Raw genomic sequence first — 7,703 nt, 5'->3', positions numbered from 1 at the left:
AGAAGGCACTAAGGGTAAGTGAAGGGCAGGGAGTGAAAAATGAATAGAACTTGGGGTGTCTGGCTGGTTCCATCAGTAGAGCATGTGACTCTTGATCTTAGAGTCAGGAGTTCAAGCCCCAAGTTGGACAGGGAGCCTACATTAAAAAAAAAATTAAAAAGGAAATAAATAGCACTAAGCACTTCTAGCTGTCTAACACTGAGTGGACAACACTGTGCCTCAGTTTCCTCATCTTTAAACTGGAGATAATAAGTAGAGCTGGTTGCTGCATTGATTAAATCAGCCCATATATATGAAGCACACAGAACACTGAATGGCACATAGTAAGTGCTCAGTAGGGAGCAAAATTAAACTGGTCCATGAACCCATAACATTTCTCAGTTGGACACTCACAACTGCTCATATTTGAAGAAGGAGCAGTTTTAGCTGGAAAAGGACTGATGCTTGAAAACAGTCCCGTTCACGTATGGGCATAGCAGGATTATTGTGCTGAGAAATAGAGGTTAGTTCAATCTGAACAGATTCCATGAAGCATTTAGGGGCGTGGACAGAATATTTTTTAAAAAATACATCAGCCTTGACTTCTGTTTGAACAATTTTTCTCCTCTCCGTGGGACAATGAGTCTTCTCACTTAGCTTCAGCAAAAACGGGGGCGGGCAGAGAAAGAGAGATAGTTCTGGCCCTCTTAGCTGTGGGATCTTCTAAGCGTCACTCTTCCAAGTAAACGGTCAGGCGAGTAAAATTGCACCAGCGCCAACAGGATGGGCCTTAAGAGGAGAGGCCTGGCCCCGTTACAATACCCTGTGTGACCTCACTTAGGTGACTCACCTTCTGGGCTTTAATTAATTAGCCATAAAGTGAGAGGCGTGACCTGAAAACAGTGTTTCTCAACCCAGCCGGAACCTAAGGAAGGCTGCATGTGACCTCTCATTTGACCCCTACACTCATTCTGCGAGGTGGACGAGTTCCCAATTTTATGAACGGGACACTAAGATTCACAGATGGGAAGACACTCCCCAAGGCCTGAGAGCTGAGCTAAGTGACAAAGCCTATCCCTGCCATCTCTCAGGCAGTCAGCCTACTTGTTAAAAAAGAGATTTTGAGGGGCGCCTGGGTGGCTCAGTCGGTTAAGGCTCCGACTTCGGCTCAGGTCAGATCTCACATTCGTGGGTTCGAGCCCCGCGTCAGGCTCTGTGCTGACAGCTAGCTCAGAGCCTGGAGCCTGCTTCCAGTTCTGTATCCTTCTCTCTCTGCCTCTCCCCCTCTCATGCTCTGTCTCTCTCTCTCTGTATCAAAAATAAATAAAAAAAACATTAAAAAAAAAAGATTTTGAATAGCTTCCCCTGTTGAAAATTCTTAGAGCTCAGATCCTATAGTTTTATCCCTCAAAAGCCACCCTGTCAGCATCCTGTATGCACGCTGACGACGCTCTGGGTTTCACAGAGTCACCCAGAACGGGGGCTACAGAGAGATCAGAGGCTCATCTTCCACCTGAGACCAGAATCCCCATCTCCTTCCTGCATGTCCAGCAATCAGAACCCAACCACCGCTCAGACCCAAGGCCATGGCTTGCAGGTGGCTTTAAATGCTGGACTGCCCTTTGCCTTCCTGTCGCCCTGACATGGCCTGTGTGATTTGCTCACCCAGTGAAAAAGGCCTGCCTGTCAGCTCAGTCTTTCCACGGTTCCAACTCACCTTCTTCCACTCAAGTCCTTTCACGGTCAGGGTAGCCCATCCGCTCTGCCACCAGTCTGGAAACCCGCAGCCAGTTTCCATGTCTTCCTCGTACCACCATCACATTCACGAGCCCTGGCCTCCCACCTCTCCCCGTACCGCCCTCCTGACTGTCCCTATTGCCACGGCAAGGCTCTGTGCTCTCCTTTTCTCACCCAGACTCTCCTCGGAGCTTCGGAACTGCTCTTTCTGCCTGGCGTCCTTCACCCACGGGTCCTGTCCCCGCTCCGTTCAGAACCCATCTGTGGCCTTATTGCATCACATGCATGGTTAAAGCTCTTCTTGACGGACTGCTGCCCACCCTTCCAACCACGGCCATCCCACTGCCACCCAGGGCCTCCCTCCGGAGCCCGAGGAACTCAGATTCTTGTCATAGCTGGGTGCCTCCATCCGTGCGGGTCCCTTGGCCTAGAAGCCCTAAGTCAATCAAAACTGCATTCATTCTTCGAAGCTCAGCTCACCGTGTTGCCCACTCACTAAAATGTTCTCCAGTTTTCCCGATGAGGATGGACTTCTCTATCCGCCCCTGACAATGGGTTTGTTGTCTGCTCTAGCACTTGACTTCTTTTTCTTGCTACCATATCTGTCTCCCTGCCTAGTCTGTGAGCTGTTTCCTGCAAACGTATCTTGTCATCGCTGTATCACCCATGTACTGGGGGTTGAATTTTATAAATATATTTTTTAGAAAATAGACAAATGTTGAATAAACACATTTACTGATGAAGAAAAGATCGATAAATGTTGATTCAAACTGGCCCTAGTTCTGTAGCTGACAAGTGCCACGCCCCAACTCATGTCTTCCTCTACATACTACACTTGCCTAACCACAGGCGACCCCAGTGGCTATCTCCTATGACGGAGGGATCCCCGCCCCCAAATTTCTCGGCCAAGTTAAATATATAAATTTAAAAGGATACAGATGAAATATCAAATATCTAGTTATAATAACTCTCGCATCAATTTAGTCACAAATGCATATTCAAGACATTTTAAATTACAAAATAATACATCACTTTGGAAATAATGCTCTTTTCATTAAAAATGTTTCCTCGGGGCACCTGGGTGGCTCAGTCGGTTAAGTGTCGGACTTTGACTTGGGTCATGATCTTGCAGTTCATAAGCTTGAGCCCCACGTCAGGCTCTGTGCTGACAGCTCAGAGCCTGGAGCCTGCCTCCGATTCTGTGTCTCCCTCTCTGTCTGCCTCTCCCCCACTCACACTCTGTCTCCCTCAAAAATAAAAATAAAACATTAAAAAACGTTTCATAGAACAATATTTTGTTTTGTTTCATAAAACAATGTTTCCAAATGCTTACCTAACATCAATATTCTGTGTCAATACTGTTGGAGTCTTATAACGTCTTCACTTGTATCTAAGTTGTCTGATATCCAGCACTTTCCAAATCCAAATAGGACACTGTCCCTGGAGTTTTATCTCAGGCCAGCAATTCCCACCCATATACCATGAGGACACAAATTCACCATCTCTGCAACTTACTCACTCATTGTGATGCTTTTTAAAGGATTATATCCAGCTTCATCCAATCCTTGCAATTGTGAAACTGTGCTCTCAAGAATAATTACAAAATCCGACTTGCTTTTTTTTTATGGTTTTGGTCTTCTTTTTTATTGTTTTTGACTTCTATATGAATCCAAAACCAGTACGTAGATTGGAGACATTTTGAACTTATGTGTATTCCCCAAACAGCAGTTTGTTCAAAATATTTGATAGATTCCTTGTACTTTGAGCGACTTTGCAAGGACTCAAATATAGGGCAATTTCTTCTTTTTTTTCTAAGGAATAATTTCTTGGGGGTGCCTAGGTGGCTCAATTGGTTGAGTGTCTAACTTCAGCTCAGGTCATGATCTCACGATTCCTGGGTTTGAGCTCCACATCGGGCTCTCTGTTGTCAGCTTGGAGCCCGCTTCACATCCTCTGTCCCTCTTTCTTGCTGCTCCTCTCCCCCCTCAAAAATAAACATTATTAAACAAGAAATAATTGGGGGGACTCTCTTTGTATTATGGTATATACGGTCATTCCTTCCATATCTTTTTTTCCCTTCCATGCACTCAAGCACCAAATCCCACCATTTTTTTCTCAGTGACGTCACTTATCTTCTTCCCTTTCCAGTACATACCAAGGTCACCGGCCTAGACCTTATACCCATCAGAGAGACCACAAAGGTCTTGGAAAACCTTGCCAATTATCCCCCAATATCTTTCTTCCTTTCCTTCCTTAGTAATAGAAAACGCACTTTTAAGTGGACACATGATGGGCTGGAATAAAGACCACACCCTTCTTGCCTATGTGACTACATGCTGGCCAGTGCATGCCAGTGGACACGGTATGTACAACGTCTGAAAGGACTCCATAAGGAGGGATGAGGGAATGACCTCTCTGCCTTCTTCGTTCCTGCTCACTGGAGCGGGAACATCTTAACAGTGATTCTGAACCAAGACCCACTATGGAAATGGAAGCCATGCTGTGTGGTAAAAACAACGGAGTGCGGGAGTGTGGGTCCCTGACTCTATTCTCACTTTGAACTCACCGCCTCCAGGCTTCTAGAACGCAAGACAGAAATAAATTTCCTTCTTTCAGCCACTGTTATTTCAGTTTTTTCTGTAACTTGGAATTGAACACACTCCTAATTAACAGACTGTTTCCAAGCCTCTCCTACTGAATTCATCTACCACCAGTGCTCAATCCAATCTTCCCAACACAATAAATATCATGCTTATCACACTCTTGCTAAAAAACTGCCTGAGATTTCCACATACCAATAGGATAATATTTAGATTTTTAAAAAAATTTTTATGTCTTTATTTTATTTTTGAGAGAGAGAGACAGAGAGTGAGCAGGGGAGGAGCAGAGAGAGAGGGAGACACAGAATCTGAAGCAGGCTCCAGGCTCCAAGCTAACAGCACAAAGCCCGACACGGGGCTTGAACCCACAGACCGTGAGATCATGACCTGAGACAAAGTCAGACACTTAACCGACTGAGCCACCCAGGTGCCCCGAATAATATCTAGATTTCTTGGCTTAGCACCCAAAGCCCTGGAATCTGGCCCTATGCTGTAATGCTAACCTCAACTACTCCCTGCACCGACGCCACCAATACACACCCACCTCGAGGACACACACACACACACACACACACACATTCACACACACACATGCTCTCATTAACCCTTCATCCAGCCCCATACTCTCATACGATGTCTCTTTGTTGGCTGGACTGAGTTTATGACCAACTGACACATGGGTAGGTGGTGACCCCCTTTCAAAAGGAGCTGTGAATGGAAAGAACGCAGTGACCCTTACCAGTAGAAAAGACACACTGTGGTGGAGGCACACACGGGGTATTATACAGCAAGGGAAAAGAATGAATTCCCGCCTCGTGCATTTACATCAGAAATTCACAAGCACAATATTGAACAAAATAAAATCCAAAGTGGACAGAACTACTTTTCTATCGTAGGAATGAGGAAAGGGGCCCGTGCACAGAAGGAGGCATGCGGGGTGGGGGGGATTCCGGGGTGCTGAAAATGTTCTACTGATTAATCAGAATGCTGGCTACACATTCAGGAAAAACAATCGTGCCGCATCCCTGCTTTGTGGCACTCGAAGCCCCAGATTCCGGCCCTGCGTCACAGTGCCGACCTCAACGACTTCCCCAGCCACCACCCCCAACACCCACACAAGCACGCCATGCCCGTGGGGGTGAGACTGGAACTTGGTCCTTCAGGTGCCAAGATCGGTGTGCCATGGGGCTATACCCCCACCACCTCTCATCACTGTCATCGTCACTACCACCAATTTCTGACATCAGCCCAGTCCTCTGGAATCGAGCCCAGCCCCGCTTTTGTCTCTGAGTCCTGTTCAGGGTCCTGCCAGGTGAGGCAGTAGTGGCTGTCTGCCGAGCCTCGTGGCAGGATTCAAAAATGACCTCACAGTCTGGAGCTCCAAGTGGCAACTGGTCCCTTGGAAAGCCCTCTCTGGCGCTCTTCACTAGCAACAGTGACGACATGCTCCACTCTCTACGGCGTTTCAGCCTCCCTCTTCCCTTGACCCTCCTGAGCTATTCTCACTGGACCGTAAAACAGGGCAGCCCTCCCGAGTTTCCCTAAAGGTGGGGAGTCCCAGCAAAGGGCTCTCTTGAACATGGGTGCTGCTGGCCAGAGGCCAGGCACCTGGGGAAAGCACTAGAGACTCCCTCACCCACTTGACTGGTCTTAAACTCAACCACTCATCCCTGAGTCTTAGCACGTCCTCTGTCACTGCCTGCCCAACTGCACCCGCCAGCGTTGACACCCACCACACCCTCTTTAGCCTGAGCCCTGAGCCGGTCTCTACCTCTGCCTCCAGCCACACCTCCGCCTCACCCCTCGCCTTCCCTTAGGCACCAGCCAGAGCTGTTTCTAGGAAAACCATGGGATTTCCTTCTAGAACCTCCAAAGACCCTCTTACTTCTTTTGGATTTTTCGAGGACCCATAATCTATTGCCTTTTCTTTCAAACTTGGACTTCACTCCAAATACCTCTTGCAGAACAGAGAGCTACATGGTGTTTGCTGATAAGAGCTTAGGGCACGACAACCGCTGAGGAGATGGCGGAGGCGGACTTCACTCCGGCACCTCCAGCGAGTGAGTGCAGGCCAGGTGGCTCCTGCTTGCCTGGGCCTGGATGCTAGCGGTGAGGAACAAACCCTGGAGCTCTGGTTTATAAAAGGGTCTGGCAACCGGGGCTGAAGCCTGCTGGCAGGAATAGAAGTGTGGACAGGTAGTGAGGAGCCACAGGTATCTGCATTGTCAACAGGGGAGTCTAAGGGACCAAGCTTCAGGGGCTGAGAGGGAATTCACAGGACTTGGTGACCCCGGGCAGATCTAGGAGAAAAGAGAGAAGGAGGAGCTGAGGATGGGGCTGTTCTTCTGGCTTGGGCAGCCCAGCGGATGGAGAGGCCATCACCACAGCAAGGAACTCAGGTCTGCGGGTCATTCTCAAAAATGAGAAGCCCATGGGGGTTAGTGAGCCCTGCCGGACTGTTTGGGGCAGGCCATAAACCCGTTTTGGTATCTTGACATGGTTTTATGCAGATGTCCCTTGGAAAGCAGGCAGGGAGACCTGAGCAGGAGTGACTCCTGCATGGGAAACTCCAGTTAAGTAATGTGGATTGTCTGCCACCTTCGTGTATCTGCGGAAAGGCTATCTTCCGGAGTTGAGGAGGTGACTGGTCATAGGGACTCCTTGCTTTTTCTGGAAAGAGTGGTGATGAAACGCACCACCTAACTTCAGGATGTGCCTGGAACTGTTCTAAGGACTGTAAGCCTCACAGCCCTGTAGGTATTATCATCCCCATTAGACAGATGAGGAAACTGAGGCACAGAGTAGTTGGGTAACTCTAAGGTTACCAACCTGTCAGCTTCACAGCCAGGGTTTGAATTAGGCAGGCTAATCCCAGACGCCATGCCCTTGGCCACGGGCCCCCTGCAGCCTACCATCTCCTGGAGGGTATTCTAGGCACGTGGTGCGGGAGTACCCTGGCTCCTAGCTTTCTGACCATTTGGAACTTTGTCAGTTGGGTTGGTTCAGGGTGAGGGTCTGTTTCTGGGTACCTCCCTGTGCATCCGGTCCTGGAGACCTTAAAGAGAGAGGGTCCCCATTTTTCTGTCCCCTCCCCGAAATATCCTCGGGGGGCGGGGGGGTTCTAGCAACTACCACAAAATGCCCCCCCCTTCTCTCCTTTCTCCACAATGAAGAGACATGGGAGGGAGGACCAAGAACAAAATCCAGATGAAGGGCATTAAAATCCCAGCCGACCGAGGGGAGGAATCCCACTCCATCTGGCCCGCCAGTATTACAGGAGTCACACCGATGCCCGCTCAACAAGTCTCCCTCCCCCCGGGTCGCTGGAGCCCAGGTCCGGAGTCCCCGCGGCGGCTGACAGCGCCCCCACGGGGCACTGCGGTCCGG

The sequence above is a fragment of the Suricata suricatta genome, chromosome 15 (genome assembly GCF_006229205.1).
Source record: "Suricata suricatta isolate VVHF042 chromosome 15, meerkat_22Aug2017_6uvM2_HiC, whole genome shotgun sequence".
Taxonomy (NCBI): Eukaryota; Metazoa; Chordata; class Mammalia; order Carnivora; family Herpestidae; genus Suricata; species Suricata suricatta.
Note: the sequence above shows the minus strand (reverse complement) of the source record.